The sequence below is a fragment of the Octopus bimaculoides genome, chromosome 6 (assembly GCF_001194135.2).
Source record: "Octopus bimaculoides isolate UCB-OBI-ISO-001 chromosome 6, ASM119413v2, whole genome shotgun sequence".
In the NCBI taxonomy this organism is placed as follows: domain Eukaryota; kingdom Metazoa; phylum Mollusca; class Cephalopoda; order Octopoda; family Octopodidae; genus Octopus; species Octopus bimaculoides.
The window spans coordinates 20,446,388-20,455,858 of record NC_068986.1 but is presented as its reverse complement, the minus strand read 5'-3'; the positions used below and the strand labels follow the sequence as shown (position 1 = coordinate 20,455,858).

The following is a 9,471-nucleotide window of genomic DNA, read 5'->3' as shown; positions in this document are numbered from 1 at the left end:
TGTGTGTGTTTGTGAGTCTGTGTTTGTCCCCCCAACATTACTTGACAACCGATGCTGGTGTGTTTATGTCCCGTAACTTAGCGGTTCAGCAAAAGTGACAGATAGAATAAGTACTAGGCTTACAAAGAATAAGTCCTGGGGTCGATTTGCTTGACTAAAGGTGGTGCTCCAGCATGGCCGCAGTCAAATGACTGAAACAAGTAAAAGAGGTAAAAGAGTAATTGTTGTCCATGTTGGCAAGCTGGGAGGCTGCACCAGACTCCAGTCTGATTTGGCATGGTTTCTACGGCTGAATGCCCTTCCAAACATCAACCAATTCTACACCTCACTGCCATAATGATAATAATAATAATAACAAGAGCAATCAGAGAGTGCAAACCTCTGCTGAAGCAACACCAATGTCTTCTCAACAATTAGCCAGAGATGATTTTTAAAATGAGAATATCTGAAATAAACTCGACTGCTCTCACAAATGAGAATTCTAAAAATGAACCCAACTGCTCACAAAAATTAAGTAAAAGAAACAGGAAAAATAATCCAGAATCCTTGTCCAGTACTGGATCGATCCCAAAATCTAATCAGTTTGTGCCAGTCACGAGGCCAAACATCCCTGAAAATTTCATCCAAATCCAACCAGTGGTTCTTGAGACATCTTGTCCATGGACAAACAAACACAACTGAAAACAATACCTTCATCTTCATTAAGGCAGAGGTAATAATAATAATTTGAACTCAGAAAGATGAGCAAAATGTTGCTAATGATTTGCTAACGATTCTGCCAGCTCACCACCTTAATAATAATAATAAACCTTTCTACTAAAGGCACAAGGCCTGAAATTTGGGGGGAGGGGCTAAGTCGATTACATCGAGTCCAGTGTTTCACTGATATTTAATTTATTGAGTGTAACAGAACAATATTCCAGAAGTAGGAAAGAAAAAGCTGTAAAATGATAAAAATAAAAAAGTGGAAAGAAATTACTGTTTCTTGCGTTTTCCTTCTCCTGGAAGATTATAATTGTAATCTGGCAATGAAGACTTGTTAGAGAAATTGGAGGAAAATATCACATTCTTTACTTTGGTAAGCAGCAATTGTGTTTGCCTTAAATGGAAAAAATTTGTATTTTTCTCTCCAACAAGACGACTGCAACGGACAAACTGAAGCAGTAACTGGTAGGACATCTTTAGGAGAAATTCTATGGTTTATTTTCCTGCAGACGGAAAAAATAAAATAAAATAAGCATTTGATAAGAGACAGAGTGTAAATGATAAAAAAATTCATTTCAAACATAGGTACAATTTAGGAGGATAAAAATAATTGATTAAATCAATCTCAATATTTGACTAGTTGATTAGCATTTATATATTATCAACCCCATTACTAGCATGGAGAACGGAGGTTATTGATGATGATGATAATCAGAAGGATAAAAGATAAACTAATCTCCCTCCCTTTATTTTACATTCTATTGTTCACAGAATCCACCAAATTGATGTTCTCTTTTTCTCTCACGTTTATAGATTCCACAACATTCTTCCTACTGCATAGTCTCAGTTTGATAGTGGCTGGATGATTTCTCTAGTCATGCTTTACATCATACAGAGAGAAGTGAGGGAGAGAAAGTAAAAACAAGGTACAGAGAAAATTAACATAAAAAAGATGCAGGATGAATGTCATAACTTTCTGGAAAATACACATTTGTAAATGAAATTTTTTTGCAGGCACAGGTTTTCAATGGAATAGATTGTGAATACGTTAATAAAAATTAGGAAAGTAATAACATGTTTATTGCAAATATTCAAATGAAAAAAATAGCTTCTTTTTTTTAATCTTAAGATTATAAATATATTTCTTTTGAAAATTAGTATTCCTTTCCTCATTTTGTATAAGCATGAAGAAATTTGATAAAAGTTAAAATGTTGTATCATTATTAAATGTCATACTGGCATGGGTTGGATGGCAGACAGACAATTCGCCGACAGACAGCTTACAGACAGGACTATTGTGTGGCTTGGTGCAAAGTCCTGTTGCCAGATATAGGGTGTTCCAGCAGCCACCCTCTTGACCCAGAGCAGCACAACCTCCTTCAAGCACTTGATGTAGGCCTCCATGTTGAGCCTGGGGCCGTGTGGGAATTATCTGTTGGCAAATTGTCTGCACACAGGGTTGGCTGGTTTCACAAGATCCGATGTTTCTAAGAACAACATTGAGCTCTAAGGTCAGCTTTGGCACATACCTTGCAGCTGGATGCCCTTCCTAGCACCAACCACTTTACAGTGTGGATGGGGTACTTCATTTCTTGTCATCTGCCCTGTTAAGGTTACCATACAATTCACTAACTACTGAAAGGGATGGGGAGCCAGCTTCATGCTAGGGGCTGAGGGGATTACTATGAAAAATGGAGCAGGTTCCTGTAAAGGGATCTGCATGGTTACTCACATCTAGTAGGGGAAAGAAGGTGGGGATAAAGAGAAAAGAAACAGTAGGAACTACAACACAAAAACAATGATGATAAGTTACCCGGGTAGCACCACAAGCACAAGATGAGTAGAAGCGGATGGGTGGTTTGTAAGACTGTATGGGAAGGTAGATGAGGGGTGGGAGGCAGACAGCCAAAATAAATAGGGTTGAATGATGGATGAAACAAGAACCACGAGTTGGAGAAGATAGAGAGATGCAGAAGAAAAGGGGCAGTAAGCAGCAGGAGTTGTAACGATAATATAGTTCCTAGGGGATGGGGAAGGAGAAGAGAGAGATATGATATGGCTCAGTACTCTGTGGAGCTGGTGGGAGCAGAGGGAAGAGGCTGGCATAATGTATGAAGGTGGGGAACCCAAAACAACATTTCCACAACTCAGTTTTGCGTCAGTCATTTTGAGAACTTCTCATCGTCAAAAATCCTGGTCCTTTGTCATCTCATACGTCAGGTTTGGGGTCCTGAGGTCACCCTTCACCACTTCATCCATCTCTCCTCTTCCCACAGGTTTCAGCCACATTAAGTGAATGACACTTCTTTATAAAGCTGTCCTCATCCAGTGGAGTCTTCTTGTACACATATGATTCCTCTTAGACTCAGTTTTCCAATCAGCACCTTTTTACTAATTCTTTCACACACTCTCACATTGCACATTCAATGGAGCATGCTTGGTTCATTTCTTTCCACTCTGCTCAAAGTAACACGTACTGGAACTGAGCCCAAATCCAAAAGGTTGGGAAGCAAGCTTCTCAATCATGCAACTATGCCTACACCTGTTTGAATTATACATTTTAAACGTAAGAGATTCATAGTTTAGTAAACAAATTTTTTTTATCATAAATTAAAGTTTCGCCGATGCTTTACAGATTCTGTTAATCCACCATCTTATTCGTGACAGCATTTCCGAAAGCCCGCTCCAATGTATCTTTTTCTTATTAAGTGTGGTTTGAGGGAAATTTAGTTGTTATTGCTCATAGGTCGAGCGACCTTGCACTGGTTTTCTTGCGGGTTCTTAGCTGTCGAGGTGTGTGAATGTGTCAAAACCGCAAAACGTACATCTCAACAGAAAATACAAACTGCACTGAATAATGAAGAGGTGGGAATAAAAATAAAAGAAAAAACTTATGCAGGTAAACGTTGTCAAAAAGCTAAGGAAAACTTAAAGGAAACACGTGTTTTCAAAATGATAGAAGCAATAAAAAAAATACAAAATTACAGAAAGAATATAATCACACGTCAAATTTTTCATACTCCTATTTCGTATTTTTTTCGACGTCAAGCCAAAGGACAACATGAAAGCCACACAATTCGTTCGAAGAGTTCGATTCCTCGTGTGACATTGAATGTTTAGGTTTTGAAGTTGGCCTTGGCGGAGTAATGGGAATACAATCCCTCGTATATTTTTGTGATAATCAGCATGCAAGGGAAACAACTTTTAGAAATTTTATATTATAACAAAATTGCAATTACAGCGTGAATTAGACGTTAGAATTGCAAAAGCTGGCAAAGTAATCCGCTGGCTCCAACATTTGACCCCCAGAAGCGAAGAGGGTATTAAAAAAATGTCAAACTCGCAATCTTCAGTTCGGTTTTCGTCCCTATTTTCACCTGGGGTCAAAGAAGGTAGGCTAATGACCAAAAGATTACGATCACGAACACAAGCGGTCGAAATGGAATTCTTCCGAAGCATATCTTGAGTAAGGTTACTCGACGAGGTGCGTAGCTGGGAGATGAGGGAGTCTCTTCAGATCGAGCCACGGCTTCTCTGCATCGGGAAGTCACAACTCCGATAATACCGATACGAAATTAGAATATCGCAGGCAAGAATTCTTCAAGCCGAGCCAACTGATAGGAGACCTAAGGGTAGACCAAGAACGAACATAGTTGGATAATATCCATTGACTCAGTTGGTCACGCTTGGGATTCTACGTGGAAAGTATAATGGCGGTTCTTTCTGATAGGACCATAAGAGGAAATGCTTGAGGACGCTACCAAACTCCCAATCCCCTCCCGCAGGCAGAGAAGATGGATGGAAAACACACACACACACACACACACACACAAAAGATAAACTGTTAACTTCATTTAAAAGCTTATTATTTCGTGTCAAAAGTTTCGTCGTCTTGTCTGCGACCTGGTCAATGGCATACTTCCACCGCAACACTATATTACTAAATAATTGTTTCTAATTTTGACACAAGGCCAACAAATTTAAAGGGAGGGGGATAATCGATATCATTGATCTAAGTGCTTGAATGATACTTCGTTTTATCAACCAGTCCCGGAAATATATAAAGCAAACTCGACTTCGGCGTGAATTGAACTTGGAGCGTAAAGAGCCTGAAGAGCAAAGCATTTTTTCGGACAGCTCTAACGATTGTGTCAGCTCGATAATGATTTTTGATTTTGGCAGAAAAGGATAACAGTTTTAAAGGGATGGGATTGGTCGATTACATCGCCCTAAATGCACGACTGGTACTTTGTTTTATCGACCCTGAAGAAAAGTGAAGGTGTAGGAGTGGCTGTGTGATAAGTTGCTTGCTTACGAACCACATGGTTCTGGGTTCAGTCCCACTGCGTGGCACCTTGGGCAAATGTCTTCTAGTATAGCCTTGGGCCGACCAAAGCCTTGCGAGTGGATTTAGTAGACAGAAACTGAAAGAAACCCGTCATATATATGTATATATATATGTGTGTGTGTGTGTGTGCGTATGTTTATGTGTCCTTGTTTGTCCCCCCAGCATCGCTTGACAACCGATGCTGGTGTGTTAAGGTCCCCGTAACTTAGCGGTTCGGCAAAAGAGACTGATAGAATAGATACTAGGCTTACAAAGAATAAGTCCTGGGGTCGATTTGCTCGACTAAAGGCAGTGCTCCAACATGGCCACAGTCAAATGACTGAAACAAGTAAAAGAGGTAAAGAAAGAGCCAAGGTAGACTTCATCGAGAATAAATGATGGAAGGGAAACAACTCTGAAGATCTTAATTGGTGTTTCAGACCGTTAAGAATAACTTAATAAATGAGTCAATATATATATATTTTTTCTTGAGATAAAATTAACAGAATTATGACAATCTTATTACATGTTTGTTATGTTTATGAAAGTGGCCGTCGATAAGTCAGGAGGTTGTTGTCTGTCTGTCTGTCTGTCTGTCTCTTCAATGTCAAAATGTCGATATTACGCAATTATTTTACTGGTTTCAGACATTGGACTGCGATCATATTGAGGTTGTAATTCTTTAGTATTTATTTTATCGATTCATATTGATTGAATTGCTAAGTTACGCTTTTGACATAACACCGGTAAACACAAATACAAACATACATACATACATATATACATACATACATACATAAATGTATACATACATACATAAATGTATACATACATACATACATACATACATAAATGTATACATACATACATACATGCATACATGCATACATACATACATACATACATACATACATACATACACACATACATACATACATACATACAAACAAAAATACACTGTTGTTGATGTTGAAATTTCAACACATGCACTGATTCTATTTCACTTCTTTGTCATTTATTTATCAACTGGTTAACCAGTTAACCAATTAGCTAATCAATCCTTTTAATTACTCATTGCATTGATCATTCAATCAGAGCTGAAGTAGAGAGAGCATGTTATTGATGAGATCATGAATAACAACAAAAGGACTTTGACAAATCTAATTGATTGATTGACTGACTAAATGATTAATCAAATGATTGATTAGTTAACTGGGTTAAATAGTTAACCAATTGGGAAATAAATAATAAAGAAGTGAATAGAACCAGCGTGTGTGTTTATTATTGGCATAACGACACTCCCAAGATACATCAAAATTATGCTAGGAATATGCCAATAAAAAATTAGTCTTACAGCTTGTCAAAAGAAGTTTATTACACAGTCTTTTTGATACCAAAGCAGTGAACTGTGCCTTACTCCTCTCCATTGTATCAGAAAGTAAGGGTTAAGTCTTTGCATGATATATAATAAAATATTCATAGTAGTAAATGGGCCATGATCACTTCTTCTAGTTAGCCAACATTCTAGCAAGTCAACCAACCATGACACATTAATAAAGAAAAAAAAGATCCCCAGAAAATTATGACAAAACACTATGTTATTGTCCTCATAACACATTTTTCACATTTTATTCTTTACCTGCAACTAAAACAGTTTCCATAACAAGGCAATGAGGGAGCTTCTACTAGGTCACTTAACTTGCTAGAAATACTAATCAAATCTCCCTCAAACCATTCATGTTTCTTTTTGTAAGACAGCTCTCTTATGAAAGGATACACTCAAGGCTGGATTAAGACCCATCATGGCCGTAAGCACTTAAGAGATTTCGGTGCCCCACAAAAAGATTATGTAATTCAAAATATAAACAGTAACAAACCATAAAATAAATTTTTTTTTTTCAAAACGAAACAAAAAAGTGAGAGGGAAAAAAATGTTTATTTTTGTATATTTCCACTTTATTTATATTTGAAAAGTTTCCTCCTACTTTCTTGAATTGCAAAGTCTTTGACCAGATCCTCAAAATTAATTTTAGGTAACACATCTTCATCTATACTTAGTAGAGATAAAGGCGTCCTGAATGTTATTTTAGAAAGTGTAAAGTGATTTCTTTTGTGCTGTAAATCATTTACCATTTCTGTGGTGCCCCCCTCCTTCCCTTGATGCCCTAAGCACATGCTTATTATTTTGCTTAATGGTTAATCCAATGCTGGATACATTGAACAATGTCTAAAGTATACCATTCAAGAAGAAACAACAACATGGTCTTGGTTTCACTGAACTTATCATAAGTCTGTCTGCTCTATCAGGACTGATTAGAGTTGGATAAAATGCATAGCACGGTTTTACATTCTGAATTTAAATCCCACTGAAGTCAGCTTTGTTTTTCCTTCTCGTGGGGTTGATAAAACAAATACCAGTGAAGTACTGAAGGCAATGGTATCGCCAAATCTTCTTCCCTCAAAAATTGCTGGTATTTTGGTTCACTCAGAATTTAACATTTCTATCACGTCTTTATCAATAAAAATTAATGCTGGAGAAATTGTTATTACAACAATGGTGGAATTTTTCTCTTTAGTATTTAGTTGAATGAAGTATTTCCAGCCAGGAGGAACTGAAACTGGGTCACAACCTTAATTTGCCAACATCTTAATCTGACAACATAGCATTTATTTACTTTAATAATAAATAGTTGGTTTAAATCATGAGATTCATCAGGCTAATTAATGAAAAGGAGTGGGCGATAATTGAGTAACTAAAGGCAGAATTATTACGTAGTCATCATCGGCATCATCTAACATCCATTTTCCATGCTGGCACAGGTTGAATGGTTTGACACAAGAGCAGGCCAGCCAGAGGAGTGCACCATGTCCCAATGTCTGTTTTGGTATGGTTTCTACAGTTGGGTGCTCTTTCAAGCACCAACTACTTCACAGTGTATACTAGGTACGTTTTATATGGTACCAGTGATGTCATTAAATACCTTGCTACACTGGACAAAATACCTTGTGGTGTTTAGTTACATCTCTTTCCATTCTGAATGATGTGAAATGCTGAAAGTAATTTGAACACAAACCCTACTGAAGTTAACTTTACTTTCCTTCTTTCCAGGGTGAGTAAATAAAATTACTGTTCAAGGGGGCAAGGGTCATTTTATCATCTTTTAAAACATCCTTAATGTGAATGGAATTATAACAGATGAAAAACACCTGCTTTATACCATAATCATCATCGCTTTAACATCCACTTTTCATGGGTCATGTAGAATTCATTGGGACAAACTTTCTATGGCTAGATGACCTTCTTGTTGCCAAACATTACCTGTTTTCAAGTAAGATAATATTTTCTTGTGGCCAGACATGTTTTCATGGAAGACTGGAAACAAATGCCATCTGGTATTTCTTATTTCTTTATTGCCTACAAGGGGCTAAACATAGAGAGGATAAACAAGAACAGACAAAGGGATTAAGTCGATTACATCAACTCCAGTACGTAACTGGTACTTAGTTTATCGACCCCAAAAGGACAAAAAACAAAGTTGACCTCGGTGGAATCTGAACCCAGACCGTAAAGACAGACGAAATACCACTAAGCATTTCGCCTGGCGTGCTAACATTTCTGCCAGCTCACCGCCTTTCTTTTAATCTTTTATATTCTGAGTTCAAATCCAACCCTTCTAAGTTGCTGGCCTCGTTCCTAAATTAGAAACCATTATATATTCTGGGTAAAGCAATGATCTGACAGTACCTTGCTTTGGCTTGTGAGCAAAACTAAGAAGAGGGTATCAACAATCTCAGAAGTATTGTTATATAGGTGATATTACCCCCCAAGTGCACAAAGATTGAAATGGCAGATGAACCCAATATGGACAGAGGGCATGATAGCAAAACACAGACTTGTGGCCAGCCATCATGAAATGATTGAGACCCCCACCATGTACTTATAATTGTGTCCATATTAAATCACGGATCATAGACTACCTGAATGGAAATCTTGGGTACTCAATGTGCCGAGAGCAGATTACACCAAATGATGATGATAACTATTATTCTATTATTATTATTATTATTATTATTATTATTATTATCATTATTATTATTATTATTATTATTATTATTATTATTTAAAGCAGCAAGCTGGCAGAATTATTACTGAACAAAATGCTCAGCAGCATTTTGTCCATTTTCATATTCTGAGTTCAAATTCTGCTTAGGTCAATTTTACTTTTCACCCTTTCAGGGTCCATAAAATAAGTACCAGTTGAACACTGGGGTCCATGTAATCAACTAACCCTCCCCACAATATTTCAAGCTTTGTGACTAAAGTAAAAAGGATTATAGATTATTATTGCATTTAATCTGAAAGGTGACGAGCTGGCAGAATCGTTAGCATGCTGGACGAAATGCTTAGTGGCATTTCACCTGTCGTTATGTTCTGAGTT

General features: G+C 37.3%; 1 long non-coding RNA gene across 2 annotated transcripts; it reads right to left on the bottom strand.

The window, feature by feature from the left end:
• Positions 1 to 979: 979 nt before the first annotated feature.
• Positions 980 to 3,882, bottom strand: LOC106875710 (uncharacterized). 2 transcript variants are annotated; one of them, XR_001410153.2, is made up of 2 exons: positions 3,691 to 3,882; positions 980 to 1,208 (listed from the first exon to the last, which is right to left on the bottom strand). It is a non-coding gene; the product is annotated as an uncharacterized LOC106875710 (long non-coding RNA). The 2 variants fall into 2 exon arrangements; XR_001410154.2 differs by having other exon boundaries at positions 3,708 to 3,882.
• Positions 3,883 to 9,471: the final 5,589 nt, after the last annotated feature.